General features: G+C 43.9%; 1 protein-coding gene across 1 annotated transcript in view; it reads left to right on the plus strand.

Annotated features, from left to right (window-relative positions):
- Positions 1-12,194, plus strand: part of GATA5 (GATA binding protein 5) — a 41,354-nt gene that overhangs the window by 3,094 nt on the left and 26,066 nt on the right. The gene's annotated exons all lie outside the window — the stretch shown is intronic.

Consider the following 12,194-nt stretch of genomic DNA (forward strand, 5'->3'; position numbering starts at 1 on the left):
GTTTTTTTCCAACATGCTCAAATGCTGCTAAGAAGAATACAACGGGGAAGGATAAGGGGGGAAAATCAGGGCTACAATGCAAATGCCTATTAGCCAACAGTAATCGTGACAGGTTAAAGTTAGCACTGTTTCACCTAAGAGTCCGTTGTATGCAAACAGCACTTTGTAGGGCTGCCTGTGTTTAAAGTAGGTCCTGAGATTTATGACCTGGGCCCTTTTAAGTAATTTATTGTAGTAAATTAGTTTATATTTAAACAGACTCTTGGTCTCCTAATTCAGCTTCACCCAAACAATCCCCCAATAACATCAATCTGTTCCATTTAAAGAGACAGTGAAATTCAGTCAGGCATAGAGCAGTTAAATTTACACCCCCTCCCCTCCCCCCCAATTCCTTCCGAGCTGGAATCCCAGAATTGAGAAGTCTTTAAATCAGTTTCAAATCAGTTGGGTTTCTAACCAAAAGAAAACGTTTACACTGTGTGATAAAATGTAGCTTGGCGCTTCTGGGATTGTAATTTTGAACTCAAAACAAATAAACAGATTCATTTTTTATATTAGGTTTCTAGGAGAAGGGATCCTCGGTAGTCCCTAAGAAGACTAACAAGGCAATGACACCAGTTTATTCAAGATCTTTACTGCAATCAGCTTTGTAGAAACAATAAAAGCAAGATGAAACCATTAAAGCCAGCTCTTAATCCTAACAAATATTTATTACAAAGTTCTTCCGAAAATTCTCCCTTCTCCTGAGTTGCTCAGGGTTCACACTTGTAGCCTTTCTTTGGAGGGCGCTTGGAAACCTAAGTCACGTTTCTGGTGCCCTCACACGACCCCAAGTGGGAGGCTCGGTCTCCTGCGGTAAAGCTCCCTGTTCATTCACAAATTAACTGCAGGAAACTGCTTCAAACCAGGTGAAAAATGAGCAGGGAAAGTTCATTTCCAAACAAAGTTTAAAATGGCAAACGCTGCTGCACAAGTGCTTACCCCGGGAAAACAACCCAAAGCTTTACCCTCACGGAACCGGGCACGAGAAGGGGGAAATGGGCAGATGGAAGGGCACATTCTGCACTTCTGAAGAGATGATAAATAGATTTCCCAAAAGCTGCTCCAGAAATAATACATGACGGCTTTAGTCCAATAAAAAGAGATCACCTTGTAATTTTTAGTATTTTATTGTATTTTTAACCTCTCTTTCCATAAACATTAGAAATGATTAGTACCAAGAAAACGGATGCGAATCTTATTACCTGGCAATAATCAATTCTAAGGTTGAGGCCGGCAGATGTACATTTTTGTCCAATTCCCTGGGTTTGCCGGGAAAGAGAGCGATAGCTCACTGCACTCTACCAGGCACCTTCCCTTTTTATTTTATTTTTCCTGGGAATTTCAATGCTATTCCCCCCCCAAAAAAAATTACTCAGTGGAAAAAAATTACCTTTCCACTGATTTTTCTCCTGTGCATTATAACAAAGCCATTTTTCCACAGTTTTGTTGTTGTTGTTGTTGTTGTTATAACATTGAAATTCCTAAGAAAAATAAAACAACTGAAAACAAAGGTCCCTGAACCTAACCCAGCGCAGAGAAAAATCTACAAAAATCTAGAACGGTTTCTAAAATATTAACACTACAGCAAGGAGTCTGCAGAAGGCTAGGGGGAAAAATATATCAGGGGGAAAATATTTTTTTTGTTCTAGGATTTTAACATAAGACATCATGGGGTAAAAGGCAAGAATTTAACAAAGCCAAGCTAATTATAAACAAAGAAATTTTAGTGCATTATAGGAGATTTTTGGCAAACTCTAATTATTCTAAGCTCAAGGCAAAGCAACTGAATGTTTTAAATGCGTATTCAGTGGAGTAACTGCTAATTTACAAGCTCAGATATCAGTAACCCCTCCACCTCCCTTACAAGATCTCCACTAAAGCACTGCCAATGGCCAGAGACTTATTTGGACTCCTAAATTATAAAATTCAAGGGGAGAAAAAAATGAAAATGTAAAGTAAATTGCACTCTTTGCCTCAACTCTGTGCCCGCTGAATCCCCAAGCTGGATAATGGACGGTGGAAAACGGAACCGGGCTGCAGAGGGAGGGCAGGGAATATTGGAGGGAGGAGAGCGCCCGCGTCCCCGTTTCCAGGATTGCGAATAAAGCTGCCTGGCTTGCCCTGTTAGTCCACTTCAATGAGCAGAAAAAAAAAAAGAGGTCAATATGCAATTAAAAAAAATGTGAGGCAATCCCTTTTTATTTGCCTAACTTAATATATTTCTTGACTATTGTTAGCTCCCGAAAGCCGGTCCAAAGGAAAGGCATTGCCTTGTATTCTTGTTGCTCATTGACCTTTCTGTCCAGGCAGAACACTGAAGCAATACTCTCTGAAGAGATAAGGAAACGATTGCAGGGCAAACACTAGCAAAAGAGGCAGGTGAGAGAGGGAAGAGAGGACAGAGCTCCTGTAAACGCCTGCTCTCGGCAGGGTCCTGCCCCGAATGAGCCTTTGGGTTTAAATGTGTTCCCTTTGGATGGTTCCGGCAGCAAATCGAGCCCACGGGAAGATAAGATCCCTGCTCTCTGAATAGCTGGGCTAATCCTTTTGGACTAGTGCAATCGTTTTTTGAAATATAGGTTGTTGTTGTTGTTGGAAAACCTTTCAGAGCGCGCATTTTGTAATTTCCCTCTGCGCGGCGGCGCTTAGTTGTTTTCTCACCTTTCCTTTGAGCGCTCGTGTGTGCGCCAGCGTCTTCCCCGTCCCAAAAGAAAGGGATGATTCGGTAGCTAAATCTGGCACAGGTTTTGCATCGGAGCAAATAAACCTCGGAATAATAATTCTTTCTAGATGTACTAATAGGTCTGTACTGCGCCTTGTTATCCCGGATCCTCTCTCCGCATTAGAATTTCAGTTTGGGGATTGTTGATTTGTTTTTTTTTTTTTTTAAATCTATAATTGCAGTTAACCATCTCACACCTCCTCTACTACATTTACCTTTGGATGTTTAGGAAAAAAAAAGGCACTTTTGGTAGAGTTTCAAAACTGTACATTCATTCATCTGATTCGTGGTGGCTAAAGAGGAGGCAGAGCTTGGCATTTGTTACACGGGACGTAAAAGAAATATTAAGTAAGATAAAGATGGCACTGCCCTTCTGCAGGACAGGCTCCCGGGGGACTGGGTGGGATGGGCTCCTGATTACTGCACATTCCTCTGGGAGCCAGGCTGAGGAAGAGAAAACGCGATCCCAGGGGCAGATTTGTCACTGGGAACGGATTAAGACTTCTCCACCAAGAAGCTACAGCCGTGCTCACGGCTTCTGAGCCCATGTCAGAGTCCTCGCAAGTCTTAAATGTACAAATAAATTCCCTGAGAGGCAGGAAATAAAACCAAGCTTGGGGCAGACTGCAGCCAAATGTTGGGTCCAGCGTTAGATAAATCAAGGAGCATTATTTCACCTCCGCTCTGACGTCACCATTCGGGATACATTTTTTTTTACCTTGAATTTAAACAATTCTGCTATTTCCTGCCTGAGTGATTGTATAACTTCGTTACCCCGATAGTTCACTGTCGAGCTTGCTTTATTTAGTTTGCGATCTGATAACTGTGACAGTAAGAAAACCCTTTTGAATGGTCTGAAAAGTCTTCTTTTGTTGGAAGAAACAATATTTTCTGAAATATTCTGAGCCACCAGGACAAAAAAAATCTCGAATAAATATTGTACAATCTTTTTCATTCCCAAATTATTTAATTGTTATGATCTTTGGTTCTTTCCGGGCGGAAATGAAACTGAAAATAAATGTGGAGCGATTAAAGCAAGTGGCAAGTGATCCCAAGGATTTAGATTTCAAGTGATCATCTGAATACGAATTTTACCCAAAATAAACTAAGTAAATAAATTCCGATCCTGCAAACTGCGATCTGCCTTGTTTGGATGGAAGGGGCATTCCTGGGGGTGAAGAAAACGGGGAAGCGGTTTGCAGGGAGAGGCTAAAACAGGGGCTTAGAAATGCAAAGGAAGAGCAGGGAAACCGAAATCTGCATGGCTTGGGGCTCCCCGGGAATGAGTGTGGGTAATAACAGGGGAGATCCGTCTGAAGTGACCACAGTCACAAAGTGGAAGCAGGGAAGCCAAGCGCCAGATCTGCCAAGCCAGGTAAATAAACGTCTAAACGGGCGCATATTCAAAATAAAATAACACAGAAAACGATAGGTGATGGCCCCAGCTCTATGAGAAGAGACCTGCGCTATTCCGAAGACAGGAAGGGAGCCTTCGGGTTCTCTGTCTCCCTGACATTAAGCCGGACCTGGTGCTAAACCCATTTGTCCTCCCCCAGGCCGGTGCCCCGGGTGGTTTGGAGTGGACAGGACCGCAGGCGGGAGGGTTATTAGGGGGCACAGGCACAGACAGAGCCAGCTCACAGGCCAGGTACAAACCGGCTCGGGCTTTGCTTTGTAAGATCGCCGCTCACTTTAACGGAGCGCAGACGGGATTTTTAATCCGTAAACCATTACGATTTGACGCCTTGCGGGTGCTCAGGCTCGGTCGGTTTTATTTTTGGATGTGCAGTTCGTGCTTGATATAATCCTTCGGAGGCCACGGATTCTCACAAATAACATTATCTCCAATCTGCTTTTACTGAACCTGGGGCCACTTCTAAGTCTGTGGAGAGAAAAAACAGTGAGAGAGAACTGCTTCAGACCCGGGACTGTAAAGGCATCTTACAAGCGTTTTCTGTGAACCCCGGGACGATAGTGCCATGAAAACTGGAGACATTTCTGGTTATTCTTCCTGTATCTAGAAAACGGATTTAAAAGAAATGTAACCTTTACACTGGTTCCCTAAATGCTCCTTCTATGTAGGATTAGCAGCTCCTACAGATTTCTCTGCGATTCAGAAGTTACATTTCGATTCCGGATTGATCTCTCTTAAATCTAACACAGAAAGGTGAGAAACCCTTTTGAGGCCCTCATTAAAGCTTTGTGGTGATTTTGCTCTGCTACAAAACTCGAGTCACACTTGATAATGAACACAAAAGATCCTGTTCATTTTCCATGGGAATAATGCTGGTGGTACAAACCTCCAATAAATGAGTCCCTTAGTCCATCCGTATGGGACAAAACACGTGATAGAAAAATGAAGCTCTGCTTAAGGACCCTACACTTTACCCTTTAAAGGTACCTAACAAGGATTTTGATCAAAGGATGGCCCTTTTTCAATAATATTTATTTCTCTGTGGAGCCAGAGTTAAAGCGTGGCTGTCGTTTTAGGATGTAGGCTCTTCTTTCTGTGGTGAGATAGGTTTTAGTTTTTCAAAAGCAGAATTATGCTCCAGTCTGTATTTTAAGCCAAGCAGACACTTGCTAGAAAAGCAATTTTTTGATGCTTTTTTTTTTTTTTGCATATTTCTGGAACATGAATTCCCCCAACATCAGTATAACTCATCCATTCCAGTTATTTCCCTGACGATCTCCTGTGCCAGAAGGCAACCACTAAAAATTGACATTTTTAAAATCAGCTGTTTAGAATTTCATAGATATTTATTCTATTTATTGCTTTTTTATACCGACGTTCAATTGCACTTTACATAGAACTAAATAGGAACAAAATGGTATCAGAAATAGAAGTTACATCTCAAATTTCAAACATCTCAATGTTACAACAAACAGTTAAGATTAAAAAAAAAGGGGGGATAGGATGTAAAGGAATACATAACAGAGAAATTTAAATGTATATAAAAACAATCTAACTTATAAAAACAATATTATTGGTATATAGGAGAACTGAGTAAAATGGCATTAGTAAAGTGGCTCCTGTTAGACGGAAAGATTGTAGGAGAGGGGGAGGGGTGTTAGGTAAGAAGTCTACCTGCGCACTCAGGGGCTGATGCAATACAGCGCGCTCGGCTACCGCAGTTGGACGCGGGTTGTATAGGCGCTAGGAAATCCCCCTATGCAATAAGGAGATTAGCGCCTCCACAACGCTCGTCCAACGTGGAGTGAAACTAATAGCGCTCACCACGTGCAAATGCTTGTGAATGAGGCTCCTAGCTATTCACAAAAAAAGTGTGCGTCTAAGACCCATCTAAGACAGATATGGGAAGAAGATGGCAAATTATTTCAGATATAATACACGATCTTGCAGAAGTGCTCCTATATGTGCTGAGATTTTAAAGACTTTTGAGAAATCGCAAAAGCTGAACTCTGAGACAATATTAAGTTGCCTTAATAATGGACCTTAACGTGTGCAAACGTGTACAGCACTGCAAACCCAGCGTGCTGTACGTGGGTTTGCAGTGTTTAATGTGCGTATGAATGGTCAATGGGGCACATATTACCGTAGATGCATTAATGCAGATGGTAATACAAAAGCATAATTACTCATTTTGCATTAATGCATTTGCATTACTTTTGCACATTTTCACATGCATACTTTTTCGCTACACGTTTGCATCTCAATACTTTATTGCATAAATTCTTTATTATTACTAACCCGAGCTAGTTAACAGTGCTGTTAATGCATATTAACCTCTTGTGATAAATAAAACCAGTGTTTTAACACACGTTAACATATGTGTTACCAGTAATGTACATTGGCCTGGAATAGTGTAAACTGTTTTGTAACGTTTCAGATCTCTGCATTTGTTCACCTGAAAAAAAAAAAAAAGCAAAAATCTGGAATGTTACACAACAGTTTACACAATTTTGCAAGGATCAAAATTCAGCTTTCATGATTTCTCAAAAGTTTTGCAAGCTTACTGTATAAATACAGTGCATATATATTATATATATACCTATATATATATATATATATATATACCTATATATATATATTTATACCTATATATATATATATAGGTATAAATACAGTGCATATATATTATATATATGTGTGAAGATACTTTCAAATATGCAGTAGTACTTGCTAGCTTACTGGAAACATCAAGCAGCTTGTGTTTTGGCTGCACTGTTTCCTCCTTTGTTCTTATTTCTAGACCTCCTTTTTAAAAATAAAATTAAAATGTACCTTAGCCGGGAGTGGCTCCATCCCCTTCCTTCAGTCTTCTCCCTTTCAGGCTTGGTGCTATATTAGCTACCCCTGAAACTCTTGCACTAGATTTCTGATGGTGGAGCTGGGTAAGCAGTCAGAGCCTTGGGAAACTTCCTTTACAGAAATGTAATTTTGTAAAAAGGGGACTAGTAAGGATTTGATTTCATTTTTTAAAATGTAGTGAAGTGCGCCTATTTTAAATGGAGGTACTCAGAGAGCTCACCTCTTTATTTCTATCATGTGGCATATTTGGTTATTTTTTGGACATAATACACGTGCCACATGAAACATGTATTTGCATAGACCGCGCCACACTATGGGCCTGGTTTACAGCTCCGGAGCTAACAGTGCCAGGTGGTGCGGAGAAGACTAGCGCTGTTCTGCGCCCAGAAGGGAAATCTAACAGCTCACCCAGCACACGCAGCGCCCTTCCAGTGCTATATAGAGGGAGCTGGTTCTAAGCGGCACCAGCATCCATCTCAGCCCTGCGGTGGGACAACAGCTCCTAAGCAAAGCTAATGGCAAGTTTTTAAAAACAACCTGACCCAGCCTGCCTCTTGCTTTTTCAGCACAAAGAAAGCGAATGTACCAGGGGCGCTTTTAGACGCTGTAAATCCCATTGCAGCAACAGAAGGAGAGCTTTGCCCTGCCTGCACAGTTCATTCTCTTCCCTTTTGAACTGTGTGCGCGTTCGCTTCCAGACTTTTCACCAAACTTTCAGCCAGTTCTGATATTTTTAGAAATCACTGGGGTGAAAAATGCATATTGCCCATCAATCTCTAATCTGTGGGGCAGAGACCTAAGAAGAGTTATAAGAAAATAAGAAAGCCGCGCTGGCATAGGACCCAGATCCTCTTAACGAGAACCTCGGGATCAGTGCATGTAATTCATTCGCACCCCATTTGTATTGCTGGGGTGGAAGTGCCGCGGCACTAGTTTGCACTTTGCACTGCTCCCAGTCTTCCCTTGGGCTCTCCAGACATTGCGGTATCTCAAATAGATCATAATAATAATAATAATAAACTGAAGAACTCCCTTCTGGGGAATCCTTCCCTTTCAGAGATCTCTTTTACCCGGTTTTGGTTTTTTTTTGGCAGGGGGTTGGCTCAACCGTTTCCTCCTGCTCTTTTGGACTTCCAGCTCGATCAGAACCCGGTCTTTCTTAAGCTACGGCACCATTGGGCCTTCATTCACAAGTACCCAGGGATATTTCCCCCTCTGTTATCTCTCGGCTTTATTAACAATGCAGAGACTGAAAAGCCCTTGGTGGAAGAAACTGAAACTCAGTGTGGAAACCCAGCTGACCCCGTATTCTAGGTCAAGCAGCCTCCCCCTTACATGGGTTCCTCGCTCATGCCAAGATCCATCATCCTCAAAGGGTGCCTCATACTTTAAGTGTTATTATACCATAAAATTAATCTGAAAAAAATAAAAAAAAACAACACAATTTCCCCTTTCCAAAGCTAGTAAGGAAAGCGTGAAGTAAAGACAGATTCTCTTTGCCCTTAGTCTGTAAGCGGAGAAAACAGAGCAGACGTGACAGATAGAGAGCATTAACCCAGAAGGAAGCAGAGGGCTGGGAAGCCAGACACAGTAATTCGGTGAGAAGCTCTCATGCACAGCTCGTATGTTCACTTTTATTTCTACATGTCCAAGTGGACTAAGGAGGCAGCCACATGAGTTTATTCAAGAATGTGTTCAGAACTGTCCGCAGGATAGCAGGGAAGGAACCCCTTACTTCTTACAGGGTGCAAAATGTGCATTTTGCTCTTTATCTAGATTCTGCTTGAAAAATCTATTTTCATTAAAACAAATTGTAAAAGAAATGAGACTATGAAGACAGACAGTTCTGATCAATACAATGCAAAGTTTTCCTGGACCTCATGTGGACACGATGCAGTAATATTCAGCCACTGGCCAGCTTGCAAACGTAGAGCCTGATTCACTAAGGCTCTTCTCCCATTCTGTGTCTATGGGAAATATGCTTAGTAAATCAGGCCCTTACCAGATAAAACTTATCTGGCTATCTTTGCCAGGATATTCAGCAGCACAACTGCATCACTGAATCTACCCGGCCATCTTAAAGTGAGCCAAATACGTTTATCTGGCTAACTTTAGGACTACTCTATGGCATGAGCAGAGTTAGCCAGATAGGTTGTCCTGCTAACTCCACCCTAGAATGCCCCTGGAACACCCTACCTTATCTGCCTAAACGTTAATGAGCTATCAGGCTAAACTTTAGCTAGGTAAGTGGCAGAAATATTAAAAAGAATATGCACCGCAGTGTGGTATATTTCTTGGGTAGCATTGGTATGACTGATAATCTTAGGCCTAATGCAAATGAGTCAGCGATAGAAAAAGAGAGCAGTGACGTCTACAGAAAAGTCTTCTGGCAGGGTGGAAATAAGAGTGCCAGAATATCCGAAGCTATTCCTAATTATTATATTTTGCTTGTCCTGGAAGAAACTCCACCTTGCAGTGATGATTGTAGTCAGTGGGAACGGATTTTATCACTGAGTTGGTTGTCATTCATAGCTGAAGGCCTTGGGTAGTTCTGAATGAAAGCTTGGTCGTTGACTTTGTGTTTCTAGGGATTTTATCTGCTGGGGGTGGTTAAAAGACGCAAATTGTTCCAACAATCCAAAACCGAAGGCAAAAAAGATATCACAATGACCAGAATGTGAAGCACTGATTGATTTCGAGAGCAATGATTATTTTTATTGGATGTCATGTGATTTGTGTAATGATTTGGAAGCCCTGCTACAAACCTAATATACATATAATACACATATGTTATGCTGTTTTCTATTTATAGTAGATATAATTTGCTACATTTCTGAGTTGCTCACTGTGTGCGCCAGGTGGAAAAAGCATTTGTTATGACTTTATGGTTAATTTGATGATTGGTAATCAATTTCATAGGCTTTCCTCTCATGGCCCCATCAAATATTGTCCTTCAGGAATGTTAATTAAGGAAACACTAAAGGAAACTGATTTTGGCATTTAACCCGTTTCCTGTGGGTCCGAAGCTGTGTACGCCAGTAAAATGGCGATCACTATCCCGGCTGGTCGTTGGGCGGCTGCGGGAGAGAGTATGTGAGCTGCGAAATGGGAGAGGTCCGTGCATGCGCGGACGGAGGGTAAACAGCGCGGAAATGCTCACGCTGTGTACAGGAGGTCCATGTTCCCTTCTGGTTCTTCACATCAGTGTCATTTTCCGTCTCGTTTTTGACAAGCATTTCCGAAAGCGTGCATAGAGATCAGCTTATGCGTTCCGCGCCTTGCGTCATTTTCCTATGCTGCCTCACCCATAACATAGACACTCACGGGGCTGATTCAATACCGAGCGCTAGCCGCTGTGCACGGCCTAACGTGCGACTGGACGCGCGTTTTGGGCGCGCGTCCTTAATCCCCAATCCAATATGGGGACTGGGGGGGTTCCAGAAGTCCACGGAAATCCATGTAGATGAGGCTATTAGCTGACGCCCGTGATCCGGTCCACTTTCCACGCAGCCAATGCGCCCTTACAATGTGGCTGGCATACAGGTATGAAAAAACAAAAGAACAATCCTGCTTTCTGAGATTCCTCCTAATAATACCGCAGCCATACTAAGCAGGAGGAACCAAATAAAGCAGTGATTTATTACAAAAAAAAAAAAATTTCTTTGAAAAAAAAAACAAACAACTTTGGACGTCCAATACGTACACACGCAAGATGCACGGTCCAGGCCGATGCCGAGCGGGCGCTAGGGACGTGCATTGTCCCCTGGCGCCTCCTTTTTAGCGCGACCCCTCCCCCTCCTCATTTTAATATTGGACCGGGAGCCAGGGGAGACGGCCGGGCGCGCCCGGTTTTCCTGCGGCACCGTCCCCGCAGAGGAAGGCCACGTGGAAGCGACGTGAGCGGCTGGCGTGGATCTCCCCTCGGGGCTGCAGAACCCCCGTACGCACAGGCGTCTGCCTCCGAGCTCTCTCCTCGTGCGGATGCTCAGGAGAAAGCTGACCCCCCCCTCCCTGAAAGTCTCTCATTTGTCAGCTGGGAGTTGGAGGTGTGATTGATACTAGGGAAGCCCTGCCCGGGCCACAGACATTCCTGCAGGGGCTTCTGCAGTCTGCTCGTCGCCACCAGTCAGCAACCCAGGACGGGGCTGATTGAAATCAGGAAAGGCTTCCAATACTGCTCTCCCCCTCCTCCTCCTCTTCCTCTTATCATCTTACAATAACATAATCCCACGCATCGACTTTTACAAAGCCAGTTGCCCCCTAGGCCTCCCCCTACACAAAAGCTGCAGGCCAGGAAAAAAAAAAAAGAAGGGGATCCGCGGGGGGGGGGGTATTGCAACGCAAAAGCCTCGCAGGCCTGGTGAATTTTACGTGGCGTCCCCGACGTAAAATCAGGAAAATTCCCACTAAAAAAAAAAACAAAAAACGGTGGAGCGGCGGAGAAGCCGGTAAAGCTGGCGGTGCGCTCAGCTTTCTGCGCACCCCAGCGCCTCGGCGCGGCGCCCTAAATCCGTTTCTGCGGCTCCGTGCCCTGCCTCAGGGGGGACCGAAGGTGAGGGGGGACTCCTGGGGGGGGGGGGGGCAGCTGTGCAGACGGCGCTCCGAGCCCTGGGCGGGGAGGGAGTGGTCATCATCCCTGGGCTTATGGCCCAGAGTTATGGGGTTCAGGAAGGAGCCCTGGTGCATGGCCCCCCCCCCTGCCGAAAATTGCAGCCGCAATGATTGCACGAAAGATAGACAATGGGGGAGGGGGTGCCAGGATCCCAGGCCCAATCCTTACTGAGCAGGAAGGAGGTGCAGGAAAGCATTGGGTCAGAGGAAGGCGCTGCAGACGCCTGGAATGGAAAGGACATTGCACTGCGGCTCTCCAGCTGAGGAGGAGGAGGAGGGCAGAGTCTGCTTTGTAAGAGAAAAGAGATTAAAAAGCCATTTCATTACATGGAATTTAATTCGAGACATGGATCGTGCGCTTCAAGCTTAGGAAAGATGGTTTGAGAGAATTTCGGGAACGTGTGGCTGATGGGCCCTGCTGGCAGTTTATTTGAGTTTATTTGAGAGCAGAGGCTAAAGGTTTCTTTCATTGATATTAAACTGCATCGCCTTTTCCCTTGCTCCCTGCTTCCCGAGCTCAGAGTTCGGAACTGGCGGAGAACGAGG

The sequence above is a fragment of the Rhinatrema bivittatum genome, chromosome 8, assembly GCF_901001135.1.
Source record: "Rhinatrema bivittatum chromosome 8, aRhiBiv1.1, whole genome shotgun sequence".
Taxonomy (NCBI): domain Eukaryota; kingdom Metazoa; phylum Chordata; class Amphibia; order Gymnophiona; family Rhinatrematidae; genus Rhinatrema; species Rhinatrema bivittatum.